Genomic DNA, 21,805 nt, shown 5'->3' with positions numbered 1-21,805 from the left:
AAAATTGGTCATGGTTCATACATGAGCAAACCCCGCTATTTGTGAAGAGCTTTGAGCAGAAAAAATAAAAAATTTTATGTGTATTTAGGACGGAGTTCCTTCAGCAACCATGGTCCAGCCCAAACACCTTCAGTGTGTAAAGGTATAGAGGAAATAAAGACCATTCTAGTCTAAGCATTTGTCTCACCTGCCGAATTCAAAGCACACCAAGCCTCGAACTTGGATATCATTTACGCTCACGCCAGTGTGACGCAACAATGACTGTAAGAGAGGCTGAAAGAAAAACAGTTGTTAAGAATGGTAGCGGCCTGGCAAGCCTGCCAAGAACGCTTCGTGCAAGCAGTATGCCTCTTCCAAGTTCGATACTTAGCCACGAAGCTCTAAATTTTTGTTTCCAGCTATAGCTGACAACTGGAGGAACCAATATATGTGTCTGTGTGTTGGTGTAGAGGTAGTGCTATGAGGGTGTATGAAATTTGATGAACTTGGAGGGGGCCTAAGGCGGGCTGAAGTTTACCGTCACCAGTGCCGCCTCAATTAAGCTGCCGAAGTAGAAGGAAGCGTTGTGCATCCAGGGTATAAGAGAACACATCCGCAAACCAGAACGGTTGATTTCACAAAGTGAGAAGCAAACTTAGTGGAAAAAAATCAGTATAAGCAAAGCTTGCCTACGCCCGAACGCCGAGTAGAGAAACAGTGAGAAGGACGAATTTCCAAGCAATGTAGGCAGTTCGTGCGGATACCGTAAGAGAAGGATATATAGAAGGATTTGGAACTGATGATACAGGAATATTTCTCGCAAGTAACAGCGCTATTACAACTGATGGGAATATTTCATGCTTTACATGAAGAGTAAATTTGGTATTAAGGAAGTTGTTCACACATAACACCCACGAGTAACATCGTGACTGAAAGACAGTGAGCAACAGAACATGAATCTGCTCAGTGATCGCAAAAAGGCATTCGCAATATATATATATATATATATATATATATATATATATATATATATATATATATATATATATATAGAACAATAAGATAAACGTACTTGGTTGCTAGTTTAAATAAGATGCGAAATTGAGAAACGCTTCGTTTATTGGGAGTCGACGTTTCGGACAGAGCCTGTCCTTTTTCAAGACTGAAGTTACATGGTTCTTGCTTCTCTTCTTAAAGGGTCTTCATCTGTACAGGTGTTCGACACATGAGCCAAAACAAGCCGACGCTGCAGAAGGAAGAACGGCTCAGGGAAGAGAAAAAAAGAAAAAATTAACAAAAAAAATACCTAAACGGGACAGGGAGCGGGGAGGGTAAATGTCGTCGCCCGCCACCCACGTATGCGGTCGCGGGGGGAAAAGAAAAAAAAAGGAAAAAAGGGGAGATAAAAAAAAAAGAAGAGCGGGAGAGGAGAATGGAGGGAGAACTGAGTCCTAACACAGCGGACAGCTAGCAAAGTGTATGGAGACAAACAGTGGCCGACGCACAGCATAGATTTGAGATGCACTCAAATGTTGTCCACTTAAACGAGTAAACAAGATACAATGGAGCAAAAGGGCGGTGAAAAAAAAAAGACTTCCGCCATGTGCAACTTCTTTGGCAGGATGAGTCAAGGTGGGCAGAGTGGAATTTAACGAGACACACGTGGAGTGTACCTGCACACACCCACAGAGGCAACAAAAAAAAGGAAAAGAAAAGGCCGGAAACGGAGGCGACTTTGGGGAAGAATCGTCGCGTGGGGCCACTATGAATGGCGGGGGTGCTTAGATTCTTTGACGGCGCCGCTCTCGTCAAGATGGTCGAACGGGGGAAGGTAAGAACACGGTGTGCGATGAGGCCATCGGTGTAAGCGTATGGGAGAAAGCTTGCGAGGCCTGTCAGGCCGGCACTCCAAGGTCAGTACTGGATTTGCAGGGGGCGCATTGAAGACAAAGCGCCCAGGTTCTCATTAATGCCTTGGGCAATTGTTCCAAACTTATAAATAAAGTACGACTCGCGTTGCTCCCGTTCCCGGGTGTTGTTGAACCCACCCTGTAAGACTTAATTTAAGTGCTTCAAATGGGTGTTTTTTGTCAGTAATGTGTTTTGACAAGGGGAGGTTAGGTAGAGATAGGGCATGAGCGCGGTGGTTATTAACCTCCCCAACGCCTTGCGAAAGAACTTTCTCTTGGGGCTGCGGCGGAGACCGCGCGGCAGCGGCGAAGGGTAAACCGGTGGCGAGGAGGAGAACGGAGGGGGTGGCGAGGAGGGAAAGGGCGCGCCACGGCAGCACCCAGGGGTGGCCCACGCGAAGCGCGGTGTTGACGAGCCTAGTGAAGCTTTTCGCTTCAATACCAGATTAAGACTATCGCTGTTCACAGAAATGAATGGGAATGACCACTGCCGGAGAAACTCTTCTTCACCCAAGAAAAAGAGTTCCTCGTACAAGAAACTGGCGAGCTCCGTTTGGAGACGGCCGAGAATTGGCCACACAGTGCGGCGTCGAAGGCCACTAGCGACCGCGGAGCATCGACTGCAACATAAAATGAAAAGACCCGCAACAATGAACAGGTGAGCGAAACGGCCTCTGGGGAAGCGGCCGCGGGAGACGAAGCTCGGAATGCCCTGGCTGCGGAATCCCGCATGAAGCGCGCGCCAAAAGACGCGCTACTACGCAGGTGACTAGCGCGGCGATTAGATTCTGGGAGCTAGCAATTCGGACAGGTCCTGGAGCATAACACACCCCGCCGCCCTAACCGAACACAAGTAGGGAGCACTGCCCAGCCAAGTTTCCATACAGAGTCGCGTAGACGGTCTGAGAGAGATGTCGACGCTAAGCGCGCCCACTGAACGTGGCGCATAGGTGAGCGGCGAGCCGCCGGTAAAACAGGCAACAATAGCGAGGCCATAAGGTCCACCTCACGGTCTGCGACAATGTTGACATGAGGTGCTACTGCTCTTACATGCCTGTAAAAGGCCACTGACGAAGCATAAAAAGCGGTAGGCTGCTCTGACTGTTGAAAGACGACATAGCCCGAGCAGAGTGTTTCAATGCATATTTTCACTCCGTCTTCTCAGCTTGGTGCTCAGACGCAATTACGGAACAGCAGGAACAGCTTAATGCAATGCCAGATATGGTTGTAACCGATCAAGGTGTCAAATCATTGCTACAAAACCTAAATGCGCATTCCTCACCAGGTCCTGACGGCATTCCTAACTATATTCTAAAACACTGTGCAGAACATATCAGTCCTTTTTTGGTTACTTTATTCAACAAGTCACTACAGACCGCGAAACTACCTATAGACTGGAAAATAGCCAATGTTACACCAGTTCACAAAAAGGGTGATCGTACCCAGGTTTCCAATTACCGCCCCATATCTTTGACATCTGTTTGTTGCAAAACCCTGGAGCACATAATCTATTCTGGACTTGTAAAACACCTTCAAGACAACAGTTTTTTCACATCAGCGCAGCATGGCTTTCGATCAGGGCTGTCATGTGCAACGCAGCTGAGTTCGTTCATGACATTGCATCCGGGATGAACGACTGTTTTCAGATAGATGCCATTTTTCTAGATTTTAAGAAGGCCTTTGACGTTGTGCCGCACCACCTTATTTTAAAAAAAATGTCATGCTTTGGTCTCCCTGACTATCTGTTCGGTTGGCTACAAGATTATTTAAGGGCACGCCAGCAGCAGGTGGTAATATATGGTGCATCATCCTCGCCTGTCGATGTTTTATCTGGAGTGCCACAGAGTTCGGTGCTCGGACCATTACTGTTCCTCATATTCATCAATGACATACCTGTCGGCCTCAGATCCACTGTCAGATTGTATGCTGACGATTGCGTTTTGTATTCCCCTGTCACGTGTCTTGACGATCTTTGTGTATTACAGGCTGACCTTGACAGAATTTGCGAGTGGTGCTTGAAGTGGGGCATGCAATTGAATGTATCTAAGTGTTTCCATGTGCAATTTACAAACAAAAAAAAGAAAATTCTTGGATTGTACCTTTTAAACCATGACACTATCCAAACTACTGATAAGGTTAAATATCTTGGTGTTATACTCACAGCATCCCTCGACTGGGAGCCCATGTTGACATGATAACTGCCAAAGCTTCTCGTCTTTTGTATTTTTTCCAACGAAATTTCAAAAGCTCTCCCCAGGTACTAAAAGAAACATTATATTTAACAAATTTCAGGCCAGTATTAGAATATGCATGTGTAGCATGGGACCCTTTCACGGATACACTCATTGACAAGTTAGAAAGGGTACAGAAATGCGCTGCAAGGTTTGTGACTGGAAATTTTAATTTTCATATAAAGAGCTCCGAACTTCGCGACAGTATTGGTTGGAAGACGTTAGCAACCCGAAGAAAAATCTCCAGGCTGAAGTTCTTGCACAGTATCTACAATGATTGTACCGGTATTAATAAAAACACTTATCTAAAGCAGCCATATTACATTTCGGAGAGACTCGATAACACGAAAAAGATTAATAGTTATCAACGCCGCATTAATGTATTTAAGTATTCGTTTTTCCCTAACACAATCCTGGGCTGGAAGAAGCTTCCGAATGATGTGGTTTGTGCACCTGATTTCGAAAGTGCTGTTGAAGGGATAGTCTGATGTATTTTTTTCCAGGTCTCGTGTGTTTACCAGCACTCTGCCATCACTCATACGAGTTGTAAACTCATTTAGTCTTCTTTTAATATGTTGTGTTATCCTTGCTGACATGTTTTCCAATATCTCCTTTGCATGTTTTATTGTATATAGTAATAACCCCCCTACAATAGTGCCTCATGGGCGCTGTAGGTACTTTGAATAAATAAATAAATAAATAGACTGAAGTCCATGGTTAATTGGGGCCATGGGATCCAAAAAGCGTAAAAGAAGAGCCAAAAAAATTGCTGACGATTACGTTATTTACTAATGCGAAATTAGAGCGCAGCTCATCAGCTGTTTCAGCTTTTGTATAGGTTGAAGCAAAGAATGTGAGCAAGACATGTATGTACAATCACAGACAGCTTTTTTAATTTTCAGACGTATTTCTTCTTCAAAAAACACTCCACTAACAGTAAAGTTACACTTGAGAGAGATTACAATAAAAAAGAATTATTGCACTTAAAGTGCACTACCACAAGAAAAAAGGCTAACAAAAAAAAATATTCACTGAAACTTAAACGGTGGCTAGGGCGGTCAACGCTCTTCTTATATTGGCTCGTTCCATGTCAGTCATTCGCGCCAAGGCAGGCGTGCACAGCCGACACACAGTGTCGGCTGTGCAGTCTCTTTCTCCTTGGTCAAATGCCGGGAGTGTCTTCGAGGAGTATCTAGGAACTTTCTATCGTGGCGCCGCCGCCGTCGCGCGAGTGAAGAGGAGAGGGCATGTCTTAGCGCACCGAAAGCTACGCCCTGGGTGCGCTAACGACTGGGGCAGTCTAGAACAATCGATGGAAATCTCTCCTCGCGCCGCGTCGGCGAGTGAGGGGGAGGGGGCAGCCACACACACAAGGCGAGTCGCTCTCCAGGAATTCCTTCTCTCCCGTTTTATGACGCATGCCGGCGAGAACCGTCCGCGCGGCGCTGTTTTGTTTTGTTTCTTGCTAAGGACAGGACGAGGTTGCGCTTTTACCCTCTCCTGGTTACAACGGACCGCGATGACGGCGACGCCGCGAAAGGCAGAAACGGGCGCCTAAAAGCTGCGCTCTAAAATGTACCGAGTGAGGGTTCGCGCCGGAGACGCGAACCCTGACTCTCCGGCGCGAACCCCTTAGTAACTAAGAGCAGCCCCAGAAAAGGAGGCTGCTCACGAAAAACATTTAAATTTTCAAGTAGGCTACGTTCATCAGCTAAGTACAGTGATGTCATCTGCCGAAGCTGTGACACGTGCTGCTTCGCTGCATGGCAAAGCCAGACGTCTAATAAGGGAGTGGCGATTGACTGCCAAGAGAAGATGCTCTAATGATAAGGCAAACAAAACGGGGGAGAGCGGACAACCTTGACGGACGCCGCGTCCAACATCAAATGCAGTACTTTCCTGGTCATCGAGGAACAGAATGCTTGAAATATCCCTGTCCATCTTTTTAATGAGAAGCCCGAAAGAATGTGGAAACCGAAAGCATACAGCGTGCCGAATATACACCAGTGGTCTAAAAACTCGAACGCCTTCTCTTGATCAAGGGAAACAAGAAAACCCTGTGTCTGCCGCCGTAAAGTATACGCTAGGATGTCTCGTGTTACAAAAGATGAACTATGTATTTCGCGACCTGGAATGGATCAAACCTTATGGCAGGAAATGAGGGAGGGGAGGAGAGCCCGTAGAGGACGAACGGGTAATTTTGGTAATACTTTGTAATCTGAATTTAGTAGGGTGAGAGGGCGCCAATGTGCCGGACATGTCACCGAAGGAGACGTGCCGAGTGAAGAATATTTTTAACAATTCCGAGAAAATGGGGCCGACAATATCCTAGAATTGTAAAACTCCACAGGTAGGCCACCTGGCCCAGGCGTTGATCCTCGTTACATGCAGTCCAATGCCTCCTTGCTTTCACCTGATGTTGGCAGAGCCATAAGGCCGTCGTGGACTTCAGTGGCAACCTGCGGTAAGCCTGCTAAAAATGGGTGTGCGGAAATGACATCGCGATCAACTAGAAGGAGTGAGTGAGAAATACCCCGGAAATGGCCAAAAACGCACTGAAATTCCTGCCACCTGGTTGGGCCATAGCCCTGGCGGAAGATGCAAAGGCAGGGGCAGCCTGAGGGCACAACAGCTCTTGGCGCGTAAATCGAAGCACCTCGGGATGAGCAGTTGGGCTCTGTCGACAACGACATGCAGCCGCTGCAGAAATTGAAAATTGCAGAAAATGAAAACGGGAAAGAAAATTACGCAGGAACTGTCTCACACTCGCTCCTTGCGCATGCTCAGTTGGGGCTCTCCGGGGCTCCTCAAAATCGCTCACACCTACGGTAGTGTTGCTTCCGCAACAAAACTTGCTGTCTAGGCGGCGGCGGAACTCGCGTGATTTCCAGCCTGGCCTGCCCTGCACATCAGCGACTTTATTGAGCACGCAGTGGAAATCGCCCAGGATCACAACATTATGCCCTCCAAGAAAATACACATCTAGATCTTTAAAGATTGCAGTTACGAAATTAGAAGGCGCAGGTGCATAATTGTGAAGAATTCTCAGATGGAGTGCGTTACACGTGCAGTCGAACGCCAGCACGCGTCCAAGCACATCGCAGATAACGTCATGATCTCGCAAGAGTAAGCGGTTCCAGACAAGAACGCCGACGCCGCTAGAACGCGTGCTTGCCTACGAAAAGAAGGCATCGACGCCAAACCTACGCTTGAATTTCAATACATCACTGAGGCGAAAAAAAATTGGTTTCTTGCAGGCAGACGATATCGCAACCCGAGGAAGGAGCGGGTGCGACCACCTCTGCCTGCTTCAAAACACTGCGGAACCCCTGCACGTTGAGTAATAATGTGAAGATTAGTAATTTTGGAAATGAAAAATAAAACCGGAGGAGTCGTGACTCTTAGGCAATACAAAACGTGCCACGAACTGCGCCAAAGCAACTCACTCTTTGCGGAGGGTCGGATATGAGGAGCCACGAGGCCTCCTTCGCCGACAGGCAGAACTGTCGAGTCCATAGTCGACACATGTGCACCCTTTACGCTCGAACTCAAAGCGACCATCTGAACATCCGATGACTGTGTGTTAGAAGAGCTGGCGCTAATCTTCAGTGTAGAAGAGGACGACGACTGCAGAGGTTCAACGTCACAAAATTATTTTGGCTCCTGTCCAAGCGATGACAAAGAAGACGGCGACAGCGGCCTCGGGTCCTGCTATTAAGCCTGAGGACATCATCATCATCGTCCTGCTCAGGCGTGTGACAGTTTCGTCATTCACGTCTCCTTTCTTATGAATTATTATAATGTTAGCGTTAATCCAAGGTTCTGGTACGCTCGACGTCATCAGGCATTGCGCGTACAGCGTGGTTGGAATTTCTAGCACAATAACGCCTCCGGCCTTCAGGTCCTTCAAGAGAACTGCTATTACTTGATCCTTACCAGCTGCTTTCCGCCATTTGCTTCGGGTTTCCACCAGCGATAATTTGTTGGTGCGGGAGAGGCTCTTTTCTCATTAATTTGTATGCCTCAATGTAAAGTATGCTCCTACAGCTCTCTTTCTTTCCTCTTTCGTTACTGGTGAGCTGACCCGTTACTGCGCTCTACTGCGTCTATCATTACCATCCTGATTACCTTGCCTACTGTATATATTTGTTTACAACTGTCCTGCTGCTTTGATGTCTCATCCATATTGATGTTCACTTCACCTTCTTTGACGCTTAACGCATGCATCTCATTTTACTTCTTTCTAGTTTCCTTTTCGCTGCTTTTATGCATAGTCACGTGAACATGAAAACTTTCGCTAGTGCATACCGACGCACAACAGGCGAACGAGCCCAGCTCCGAATGACCCACCCGCTCCGCCAAAAAGGAAACGAAGCAGTCGCATGTGCATTAGGGGCTCTCTTGCTCCGCCTTACTCGGGGATTCTCCATCGCACAATCCATTTATGAGTAATTATTCAGCATAATCTGTGCTGGCCGACCATGTGGCTAGGTCTGCCCTAAGACGTATCGAAAACTGTGGTATTTGGGAAAACAAATGCTGCATGCACCAAAGAACTTGAAGCCTATTGCGTAGAAGACATTTATTCGCTTATTTTTGAAGTATGCCTCCTCCGTTTGAAGCCGTCACGAAGTGTACTTACGGTACAAACTAGAAAAAATTCAGAGAACCACAGCGTGCTTTGTTTGTTCGCGTTTGCAGAGAACCGATTCTGTGTCAAACATACTGAAATGGAACTGTTAGAAACACGACGAGAAAACCAGTTACTGTAATTGCTTTTGTAGCGAGAGCTACACTACGCCAACCGCTTCGTCATTTCAGCACGGTCGCACTTTCGCCGTGGTTGCACCTCGGCCGTGGTCGCACCAACCTTGAACCGTTGCCTACCAACCAATGCAGTTGGAGGGCGTCGCCGCTCATGCGCCATCCGGCATGACGTCACTCCGACGTTGCGCTCGTCGTGGAGCAGACGCCGTTCGCCTCGCCAGTCATGCTCATGCGCAGTATAGAGAGAGGGGGTGTTGTAGTGCGCATATACATGGTCTGTTCTGAAAGTAGAAGGACTCATTTTTTTAAACAAAATTTATTGAACAGAATAGTTCAAACGATTACAATTTTTCAAGGTAGCACCCTTCCGCACCTACACGCTGCTGCCAATGAGTTTTACAGTTTTCGTACGCCTCCAGGAACGCCTGGACCGGAATGCTGTTTAGCTCCCTCGTCACGGCCGGTTGAACCACATCTACCGATCCGTGATGTTTGCCCTCGAGCGTTAATTTTATTCTCGGGAATAGAAAAAAGTCTGGCGGGGCCAAGTCGAGGCTGTAGGGGGGCTGAGGCAGCGTTGCCGCCTTGTGCTGGGCAAAAAATCGGGGTCCTCATTCACATGATGAAGAACATCCTACCGGTTGGCCTTTTCCTCCTCTGACAACACTCCCGGCACCAACTTCGCGGACGCTTTTTTCATGGATAAGTTTTCTGTCACGATCTCCAAAGCTTGGGTTTAAGGAATGCTCAAGTCATCAGCAATCATTCTGATACTCATTCTACGATCACTGTTAAGTAAATGTTTCACTCGCTACACATTTTTACACATTTTCGTTGGTCTTACTGGTCGAAGGGCGTCTGGAGCGGTCGTCTTCCTCCACTCTTTCCTTACCTTCTCGGAAAAGTTTGTGCCACTCAACGAACACCTGATCTACCCATGGAAGCGTCACCGTAGGCCTCCTTAATCATGTTGTGAGTCTCTTTGCCCGTTTTACCAAGATTTACTCAAAATTTGATCGCGTATCGCTGAACCAGTAAATGCTCGACGATTTTGCGTGACGAGACGTTTCGACAGGGGTTCACAGTACAAGCTACCTCCTCTCTTCAACGGCCGAGAGCCTACTGCCGATTTTCCACAGCATTCCCAATATCCCCCTTCAACGATCCTGCACGCGCAGACCACCTCTCGTCCGCACGTTCGCCCAGGAAAAAACCAGTCCTACTACTTTCAGAACAGACCCTGTATGTACGGTTCGGCGTAGCGAGAGGCCAGCCGTTATGGAGAGCGATGAGTCGGATAGGCAGAACGAAGGCAGACTTCGGCGTCGGAACGAAACAAGGAGCGGTGAGAGTGCCGAACAGACCGAAGAGAGCGTCTCAAACGTCTGGATAAGGGCCGTAATGTCGACGCGGCTAGACGACCGCGCTTAGCCTCCGACCGTGAATCAGCTACGGTCGAAGGCGGCTCTCGCTACCTAACAGGTTTAACCAGAGCTGAAACACAGCCAATATTTTAGGTAACTAGAAACGAAATGAAAATCAACAAATAAGCACATATTCACCCTCCTATCAAAGCTAGTTTGCGTTTTAACCGCAGTGCCCCAATACAGCCTTATTATGTACGCCTAGATGACTTCCAAAACTTTTTTTTCCTTCATTGATTAATTTGGGCATTGGTCTTCCGTACTGACTGCACATTAGCAGCGCACAATGTCAAAGAGTTTGACTGTTTTTGGGAATTGTACTGTGGGCGACGAAAGGAGCAAGAATTTCTGGTTCCCCTGTAATACAATCGCCCACATTTTTTGCTAATCGTTGCTCTATCCGTGCTGACGCTTTGACCATGTTTTTAATGCTTTATTGTGGGTGCCGAAGATTCTTGGTTTTCATTTTTTCTGACAATTCCTCTCGTGCAATAGCCCTGATTTAACGTCTACTGCATTGCGACATAAAATAAATAAATAAATAAAATGTATTAGCATGTGAGCTGCAAAATAGCTAATTTAGAACAGAGTAGCGGTCAAGGAAACCCTGGACACCGCACGCCACCGAGAAGGCCTCAGAGGATGTCGGTATTGTAAAACCAATTTTAAAGCCCTAAGGCTTCTCAAACAGCGAAAGAGGGAAGAGGCGCTGCCCAAAACAGGGGAAGGAAGCAAGTGAACGTGGTGGAGCGTAAATCAGCAGAAGTGTGAAGGGGGACGGAATGGACGTCCAGCTAAAAGGGAAAGAGATTGGCACGTCTCCTAAAACACAGAGGAATCAGGAAAGTACAGGAGTGGTTTCTAGCACGAACAACAGGACTGGGAGGTCTTTGGTGGAACGTGCATCAGGGAAGGAACCTGGCCGACGTGTGAATGCTCCTGCTATCAACATGAGTCTATCCTGATTTTGCACGTCTTTCTCGCAATGCATATCTTGCTTATACCTACCCCGACAAAACGAGAGACAATAAAATTTATGTCAATGCACGGGAAAAGAATGTCAGAAATTCTGGTCGGAAAACATGAGAGATTATACATAGAAAATGAATTAAAAATGCATACTTCGCATTTTGTCTCAGGTACTTCAGCGTATTATTTGTTAAGGCTGTGGACTGTTGGGAGCGTGAGCAAGCGGTTGCACATATTGGCATTACTTGCAGTCGTAGAAACAAAGCAAACATATTGACTATCACAAATACTTTTACTGGGTAGTGGAAAACAAAGGAATTAACTACGTAAAGTGGTGGCGTACTTTTTTATTTTAAAGTGAACCAAATCATCCCTGAAAGCGGTAGTATCCGTGTAGTCAATATGGCAAGAGTAACGGCGCTTGATGACACTGTGGTCGAATTGGAACCTGTCGGTACGAAGAAGAAAAAGGTTAGCCCGCACTAGGCTGCACGCACCAGGTCTGATATTCAGTAATGCAGACGCTATTAGTAATAGTCAGTGAAGAAAACCACGAGCTAAATCCAGCATGCAGCACACCTTTTTATATTTCAGATTCCACGTATATCGTCTTTGCATGCTACCGAATGGCAGAAGAGAAAAACGGCCTTATTATTGCTCTTTCAACCCAGTTATGCAAATAATAACAAGTGAGAGACCGGTTGTGCCGTATACACGTTGTAGCTCTGGTGACTCACCAGCAGACAGTTATTAATTCAGCGTAGTTTGAGACGCGGTCCAGATTGCTGCAAATAGCAATTGTTAGTACTTTGATACAAGTTAATCAGCTGGCGTTCAATACATTGCCATAGTACTAGCTAAAACGTGCGAGAGCATTCATTCATCCAACGCATTTCTTACGCTACTTGAGAAGCTAAGGCTACTGGTGTGACTATGTAAAGTTCACCGAAAATATTTTCATAATGAATTTTAGTCTGATCTCATCAAGACTCGGTCGTGGAGCTACACATATGGTACAAGACACCAGTCTTAATAGCGCAATTACTTTACTCAAGTATATATTCACTGACTACGACTTTGGCTTCCGTGAGTTGGGTTCTTACAAAAAGTACGTATTCGAGCTATGACGGCATGAATGAAAATTGTACACATAAGGTATCTGCAGTGCGCATTGTGCTTATCTGATGTGTTGTTTTGTTTGTGCTTTCTACGCACAAAATTGTGCCTGTTAAAATATATGCATTTGTTATTGCTTATATATATGGTGAGCAGAAGCGGTATATTACCAGTTTGTGCCTCACTGCTCACTGACGCGCGGTTCGCACTTTGCTAGGAAAGAAGACGCCCGATCTAAGAGGGCACTTAAGGTCTGCCAACGTCGGGGAATAGTGCTCGGGAATCGACTGGAGTATTACGCCTGTCATGCCGACTATAACTTCAGTTTTCCTGCAGTTTATGTGCATAGCGTGCCCACTGGGCTACACGGGATTGATGCTTATCATTAAGAACGTCACAGCACTTCCGTCACGAGAAATAAATGGCCTCACATTGTAGAGACTCCCTCCCAGGTCCAGCATTGCCTCCACTAATCAGGGCAATCCAGCTTAAAGTCCCGATGCTTGTAAAGCACTCTTCTAGAATTCGTCTCGCATGGACGCGAACTAGTCAGCGGAGGAGAGAATACCTGAAAATCTCTCTCTGCTGTGTAGCTGCCGGACTGCGTTGCTGAAAATTACTGCCGCAATCCTCTTGAGCCGCTCTATAGGCGAAGCGGCTGGAGCGTATGCGTCAGACGCGAGTCTCACTCCGGCTGACTGCGTTCCTTGTCTGGATGCCGCCGCAATCCCGCATTTAGCAGAAAAGCCGGGGCTCGACTACGGCAGATAGTGGGCGATTGTGTCTATAAATATTGTAATGAAAAGCGGCCGCCATAGAGTTTCGCCACATTACCTAGTGGTAAAAGTGGCGCCTGAGTGTATGCGAACTACTATTCTACCGCGGGATTGCTGGAGATACGCTATTTCTTATTTGCCTTTAATAGAGTTAGGCCAAAAATGCGGTCTCTGCTTGGGAATCGGTAGCTGCGCCGCAATGGCTTCCTCTGGGCACAAATTAAGTTAACTAAAAGTGCGTTTTGGCTTCTATAAATAATTTACGGCAAGTATTCGGCTTGAATGCAAACTTTCCCAAGATTTGTCTGAGGTTTGTCTCGTGAAGAGCTTGCCTCTTCGTGGGGATGAAAGGCAGCGCCGCCAATTTTCACGCTCGGTAATAATGAGGAAGCCTCTGTCGACAAAATACAGCAGGTTCAATTGAAAACTGTGTCTTTCTTTAGCCAAAAAGTTTTGTTGCGCGACGCTAGATTTAGTGACGGAAACATTTTTAAAGGTTACTAAGAGCACTCACGTCTAGGGAACGAGACGTACGAGGCCTTGAAAACACGCTCAACGACTTTGCAGTCATCTCAAAAACCTGCCCACTTGATATTTCGCGGAAGTGCTCATGAAGCCCCTGGTATCAATTCGGGTCCCAAGGAATTGAGAAGGGCAGCGTCTAGGTAAATCCCCATCTGATGCCCAGAGGTGGTAGTAACAGCCGCGATCTTAGTTGCAGGTTAGATGACTCAGCCCTTAGTATTGTGTGGTGACAACGTGTGAATGCCTGGCTGTTTGCGGATACCCCAGCAGCGCAGCTAGTCGGCCCAGTATTGTAAATGTATTAACAAATGCCGGTGCTTGAAAGAACCGAGGTGGCACGAACCATTTGCAATATTCGAGCAGCTACTTGTTGTTTTGGTTAGGTCCTTCAGGGTTTCACCCCGGAGAAATTGCTGTCTACGAGCCTCCTAACAATAGGGACGCTAACGCCTGTAAGATGTCGCCTTCTTTTCCGCATGTTAGCGCGCCCGTATGTGCGATCGTGATCATCTATCTGCGAGCTAATTGAGAGCGATATGCATTGTAGCCAAAGTGTAATTGCTTTATGCGGGGAAATGCAGTGGCGGTAGCACCTTGTACGCGTGCTGGCCATTAACTGAAAGTCAGGTCATTTAGAGACTGGCTTAAGAAGATACCTCGGCATTATATTTGTCATTGTCATAAAGCCTCCAGCCTCACGGTCGACATCAAACGTGTAAGACGGTGTAATCTTATGTAGACATGCTCAAGAAATTCTGAGAAGAAAAGGACTGTGCTCCTCAATATCCCCATTCCATTGCATAATACGGAGGCGTAAAATGGGATTATAAGAAGGGGCAGAAAGACCGAACACTTACCTAAAGATTGTTGAACATACCGGTGTGCTGCAGAAAAAAAGTAAAAAGCACAATCATTGCGCACTGAATCTCCCTATTCCGTTCAATAATATCGAGATTTCAAATGGGATGATGAGATGGGGAAGAAAGATCGAGCACATAGCTAGACGTTGTTGAACACACAGGTGTGTTGTATAAAAAAAGTAAAAAACCATGAACATTCTTCATTGAATCTCGCCTTCGCCAAAAGTAAACAGCCTAAGGGGTTTCATTCAGGACCACTTTGTGTGGCTGGCCACAGAGTACCGCCTGTGTTCCACCGGCATCTCATATGTCATTGAGTTAAGAATGAGCATAATGCTGGCCGTTTGAAAGCTAGACGGCTTAGAATTAAGCTCCAGGGTCTCTTCGGTAGGCTGTATATTTTCCGCAAGGACTATGCCTCTTCCGTCCCAGTGCTCACACGATGACAGCTATGGAGTGAACTTGAGAGCAAAGACTATAATCTACTCATTTTACCATTATTTTCTTCCATTATTTGTTTCCTTAATGTTCAATACCTTTTAGATACATTCATTGGTAACAAAACCCTGTGGTAAGCGTGCTGCGTTCCAGTCAGCCAGGAATAGGATCAGAAAGGGAGGCTGTGTCACAATTTCTTCAGCAATGCTGGGAATTTAAATGATATTTGCCATTCCGAATTGAAGGAGCTATCCAAGCTACATTCCGCAAGAAATCAAGATAGCTACAATTTTTTGTTTAGATTTTCTCTGCCGATTCAAGAGGAATCACTTCAAGTACAACGGTGCGTGGGAGGTAGGCGAACATACTTACTATTTTAACAGAGTCAACTTTGAAATTTTTTTCTATTTTGACGACGCATGGTTTGTTCATGTCCCCCCCCAATACTTTAGTTTCGGCCTCTGTTTGGCCGTCACCAGCGGATGCACAGATAAGAAAGGACATGACTTCAAACGTTATAATATCCGGCCGTGTGTTCTTTGGATCAAGGTCGAAAGACATCTTTGTTGATTTTTCGTTTTCGAATTCGTATGTGGAAATTTGTATTCTGAAAAAACACCAAAAAATATGTGTTAGCACGTTGAAGCGATACTGTGAAATGCGTACTCAGTCACAGATGACAAAGTCGTGGTAAGTTAAACTGCATCATCACAGCGAATACTTCTGCCGGGTGTTTCGAGTATGCCATATTTTCTCGTGTGCTGTCTTGCATCTTAAGATGAGTATTCGGTTATGAGAAAGTTTAGTTCGCTGCGAAAGACCACAAAAATTAGTGACTATATGTATATGCATTGAAATGAGCCCTTGACGTGCCTCTAAGGAGCTCAGCTAGTTTTGCGCCAATAGCGATTCGTGGCATCCGCCAGTCATTGTTCTTATTGCTTTCCTTCAAATACAGTTTTTACTATTCTCATTCTTTTTCTCGAATCTGGTAAAGATGGCCCGCATTTTTTTTCTCGAAATTGTCCACTGTTTATTCTCTTTAGTTGGCAAAGGGACATTTTCGGAAATTAGAGGAGGCCATTTCTTATAGCAAAATGGTCTCAAAATACGCTTGTTATATGACACACTGCTACTTTAACAGGAAGCTGCGCTCGTATAAGTTCTAGAGAAGATTGGAAAGTAATTATTTGGCACCATCAGCTATTTCCACAGCTATGTGGCTGTGATGCGAATTGTTTGTAGCACAAAAGGAGGCTACAAGACCCATTAAAGAGGGAAAATTGAGGGCAACTCTATCATGTTCTTGTGTTGAGTAGAATTCTAATCGCGGGCTTTTTCTTCTTCTGTTTTAGATTATCCTGCATAAAAACGCTCACGTAGTCCCCACAAAACTGTATTGGCGATTTCCTTTCCGCCTCTGTGCACTGAAACCCTCTACATTACAACAGATATGACTCGGAGGTAGCCGTTTTCACATGAGTCATGGTGGAGCCTAACTGCACTGAAAAATATTCGTGGACACAGCGTAGCTTATTGGAGAAGCCTGCAAGCAACCCCGCATCTGTATTTTATTATTGCGAAAGCATTTGTAGGCTATGTCGGAGGGGTCGTGTCCCCAAAACGTGTCCGCAGCCTTTGTGACGTTTTCAGAAGAGGTAGCATCAAACTAGACCGCAGCGGTGGCAAAGTGCTGGAGCATCCTCATCGTATGCGGGAGGGGGGGGGGGGGGGGGGGGGGTTGAAGGTTTCCGCGCACAAGCTTTCCGGGTACAGCGCCCGTCCTGTCAAGCTTTCCGGGTACAAGTTTTCCGTGGCCTGCTGCTCGGCTTAATCCTGCTGAAATGCTTCTGAAAGGAACATTTGGCGCCATCTTGAGCAAACGAAAATGCCTTGTGCCAAGACGTTCTTTGGCCGCAGATGCCCTTAAGCCATAAAAATTAACTATCATTACCGATATCCAACGAATGATTACGATCGATAGAGGACAGTGTGAGGATGCGCAGACAGAAATTAGGTCGGTAGGATCATTATTTCGTTAATTAGAGCCAAAACTGTCGAAAAAATGCAAAAATAGAGCGGACATCTATATATTTGGTGAACGGGAAAACAGGCGTGGACGGCAAAATAGTCGAAAAATAGACAAAAGAGTGAAAATAAAGTTTGTAATGAACTGAATTGTATTTCATAAGATATAATTAATTGAGCAGAAAAGTCTAATTGACTTGGAATATTTAGTTAATTAATTATGAGGAAAAACCATTGGACGGTTGTATAGGCTGGACGAGGATATAGTTAATGGGCGGGGAAGCAACCACGGGGCCAAATTTGAAAAATTAAAGTGAATGATTCACATAAAACAATGCATACCCATAATAATAAATCGATTTCTAAATAAAGCATAAGGTTATCACGCTGATTAAATAGATAAATTAATTAACAAATCAAAGAAACTGACAAAGAGAGACAAGGAGAGGGGATGAGTGCCGAGGAAGCATCAATGCTTTCGTATACGTCCATTGCGGGTCGCCGCAGTGATCTCTAATTTTTTGTTTGTGTTTATTGCTCCTAAATATTCCAAATTCATTTATAGTCCAATAATAATCATTAGAATGGCGAAAGGTTCTTATGGAGGCCGACATCTCCTTGTCTTTACTCCCTCTTCATGAAAACGGTCGCATTGCGGCCTAGCGCACTTTTATAGATGAAAGCGAATGCATTTTTGGCGCTTACAGACCACCTTACTATATTATAGCTGTAGGAACAAAACCAAAAATGGTCCAAATATTAATATCACTTTTAGCAAGTTGTTAAAATTTACGCGCCGTTTTAGTATGCGAAAGTCAAATCTGACGTCGTTCGGATCATTCTACTCCAGAGTTATCGGAAGTGAAAGTCCAGATGTGACTTGCACTTATCACTCCTTGTAAGCTCTAAACCATTTTCCAGTGGTCAATGCGAATGAAAAGGAATCGCTGATTCGTTTACGCATGTTGGAAAAAAATGCTCGAAACGATTATGTTTTTTGGTAATGGAATTTTTCAGAGCCGCTCCTGTGTAATGTGTACGGTAGGCGACCGCATATGAAAGACGCAGGGTTCAACGGGAGAGGCTCAGGGTTTCGGCTTGCGCCGCTCGCACAGCAATACGCCGCCGCTGAGCCTCGCCTCGTGGGAACGGACCTTGGCGCCGCGACAATGGCGCTATCTCTGAGAAAAAGGCGACCAAAACTGGCCGTTCTCACGAAGCCTTCGGCGCATACCTTAACAGTGACGTCATCGGCGCGTTGCCAACGGCACGCGCAATTCCGGTGCCATGGCTCTCCACTGCGAAATCAGCTGGCGCGCGCTACCTTCGTGCCTTCCGCCTCCACTTTCTGCCCCGGGCGCTGTTCTTTATCGCCGTCTTGCATCCTCTGCTGTGCTCCGCGCTATCTTACGTTTACAGCGAGGCACGCCGCTCAGTCCTGGGAATGTGTGCCTAAATGCACGCTCACACTAATGGGAAAACGCGCAAAGAAGAATGCTTTCCCCGCAACACTTCCCGCATAAACTGGCTTTTCACCCGCAGACCAGTTTTCCACTCTGCAGAACGATCGGTCCAGGAGCTACACAGGTGAGAAAGAACTACTTAACACGGTCCTAGCCAAGAATCTTGTACGAAGCGTCCGAGAAACTCGGGTTAGTTCGGAGGCGCCTCCGGCAATATGCGGCCAATGTGAGGAAGCTGAGGTAAATTCGGATCAGCGTCGTGCCTGTTGGAGCGAATGGAAGGATGAGCCTGAAGGTAATGCTGGCTAAACCTAGTAAAGCAACAGCCTATGCTGAAATAAAAAAGGACGTCTAAGACCCTTAGGACTACTTTTTTTCGAGAGGGCGAAAGCCCGCCCGCTCAATTTGTGAATGGAATCGCCACGTGCTGCGGCGTGACTTAACCCGATGCCACGCAGCTGGCAGCTCTCTCTCTCTGCATGGGTCTACGTAGCCGCCGCCGCATCCCTTCTGATCTGCGCGCTAACATCGTAAAGGCAGCCGCCACCATACCGCGGCCCCCACTTCGCCTTTAGGGCATGACGCGTTAGCTAATTCGTTAATGCCAAAATATGGAGAACTGCTTTTGGTCGACTTGATATTCGCAGATGTCTGGGAGTCTTCGTACCACTTCTGGCGTTGTGCTGCAGCGGTTAAGCGCTGCTCACGCATAAACGCAGAGAGAGACTGGTCGCTCAAATACTGCCACGAGTGGGTTTCGAACCTGCAGCGGCGCACACAGATCAGCTTCGCTGGCAACTGCACGAGAGCAGTATGCTATCGCCGCAGGCGATCCCCCTCCGTGCTAAACTACAACGGACTCTTCCCCTGTGGATTGCTGCCGTCGTCTTCATCAGCTTCTATCCGCGGCTTGACCATATCACATCAACTTAGCGTCGATCAGAGCTGAACGTGAGTCTAATTTAGGTTGCAGACGGGTCGATGACCGAGCGATTAGCAAACCAGGCTCAACAGGATTTCGCACGACTACTCAGTTTACCTACATCGAAACATAGCACTCTTTTCGTTCCACAGAAGAAAACATCGAATGGGAGGCGACTGTGACTTCAGGTCAGTAATCTGTCATCGTCCGCGGCCACTAAATAACAGCGAAAAAACGACCCAGGGAGTGCGCGCGGAATGTGAGCTATGCTGGCTTATGGTGATGTAGCAGGGGCGTGTCAGCGGTGTAACGTAACTGCTCCAGAACAAACGCACGTAGTGTGGACGTCATTCCGCGGAGCGGCGAGGCGATGGTGCCGTTAATGTACGCTGCTGCGTGAAGTTTCCCGCAAGTGTGACCGGGGCTTAAGAGCTGCGCTCCAAATTACATTGCTGAAATGTTGGCGCAGGCATATCTGACCTGCTAGCGTCCTGGCTCTGAAGCTATGCAGGTTCAATTCTGCTGCGAAAGATCCTGTGACCGGCGCCTGTGACCGGCGGGTCAGCTGCATAGTGCATCTAGCACTGGGTAGCACAGAAATGCGCATGACGTCACAGGCAAACGAAAACCAGAGAGAAGCGTGCTCCGCTGTATAGCGCTGTCTGGTCGTATGCGGCCGTCCGCGCAGCAATGGCTTGCGTCAAGCCCGATGATAAGGAGACAGCGGCTCCATAGAGCAAGTGATTCACAAAGAGCGGACACTTCCATGGGGCCCATCGTCCCACTTGACTGTAGCGCACCAAGCTGCTGGGTGAGGGACTTCCGACGCAGTTTGTATGCTAGCAAGCGCTACGGCCTGCCGCGGACACATGGGGCATTATTTCTGTTCAGTATAGTCTCCTTTTGTAATCTATTTACTGTCGGTCCAGAATGATGAAAAATTACAATCCGAGTGCTCTTGACTGGCCATCAACGCAGCTGCACTACGGTCTTCGTCATACAATGCTAATCCAGAAAAGACGCCAGGTGCTTTGTGAACTTAGCATTTATTTTGCTCCACATAAACACAAACCGATAGAGTAGCCGTTTCCATTTGGCACATCAGAAACCTCGTTCAGCGCTTCTTGTGCGTCCGTGGTTATTGCAACACGGCGTGTGTAGCAGCGCTTGTCGCTACCGCCGTGCACCGTCAGCTGAAAAAATGTAAATTACGAGAAGGTGTCATTCTGATACACCTTACAAAAAAAAACTGTGCGAATAAGCGAAACGCGTGAACGCGGCGAAATTACGAGCAACGAAAACATGCACACACCTCTCATACGGAATATTTTGCACAACATACAATGCTACAAGATATCTCCCAATGATTACAAGCATTCTTCTGTTCTCCGACGCTATTCTCTGCAGCCACCCACGACCCCCCGCCCCCCCCCCCCAAAAAAAAGAAAAGAAAAGGTGTAAGTCCATTCCACTGCCATTTGTGCGTTTTATTCTAGAAATATTTGGCCCCATGATAGCTAAAAAACGGGCTCTCAACCAATAGCTCACAGTGTGTTGAAGTGCTGAGAACAAATGCGCGGGTAAAATAAGAACGTCTTCAGGGGCGGTGAAGACAACTTCCGGCGCACCAGCTTTTTGTTTTCGTACGAGTTTACTTTTTCTACTGGTCGTTTCGAAACGCGCTCTCCCGCGTTCTCAGTGCGCGGGTGTAGTGCGCGTTTTCACTGGAACAGACGACAATCTTCAAGGCACAAGATTTTAGTGTTTGAGCTTTTCACGCGTTTTTTTCTTGAAGGTCGTGAAATATCCGCGCCCTTACTAACAACGAGAGAACAAATGTTTCGTCACGTTTTACAGTTTCTTTTTTTTTTCACGCTGACCGCATATTTGACCTGAGCGTCAGCGAACGTTACTCCAAATAATTTGTTTATTTCATTAAAACATCTTGTTCGGTGAGCTGGTAGTTCATCTTGAAGTAGAACGGTTTAGAGCGTAAAAAAAGACACGGACAAGAGAGACGAAACACACACACAAGCGCTAATGTGTGTGTGTTTTGTCTCTCTTGTCCGTGTCTTTGCGCTATGAACCCTCTACATCATGTTGTGTATTGTTGAGGCCCATTAAAAATTTTGCCTCCCTGTAGAACTAAACGCGAAAACATGCTAAGCTAAACGCAAGGCAAAGCGCACAAGGCATAGGCGCGACCTTCGCTAACTGCGCACCTACCGGCCTGCTGGCGCCACGGCGCAAACAGCAAGGCGTGCCTTTCACAACTACGTCATATTGCGCCGGCCGGCGTGCTCAGCGAAACTGCGTAAAGTGCAGAGTAGCTTAGCAAACACTAGACGTTTCTCACCTTGCCACTTGCGGAAACAGCAGGAGTGCCCCGAACAGCGC

This window comes from Amblyomma mixtum, chromosome 1 (assembly GCF_055824585.1).
Source record: "Amblyomma mixtum isolate Tamu chromosome 1, ASM5582458v1, whole genome shotgun sequence".
In the NCBI taxonomy this organism is placed as follows: Eukaryota; Metazoa; Arthropoda; class Arachnida; order Ixodida; family Ixodidae; genus Amblyomma; species Amblyomma mixtum.
The sequence above is the reverse complement of the archived record's forward strand: the minus strand, read 5'-3'. Positions refer to the sequence as shown.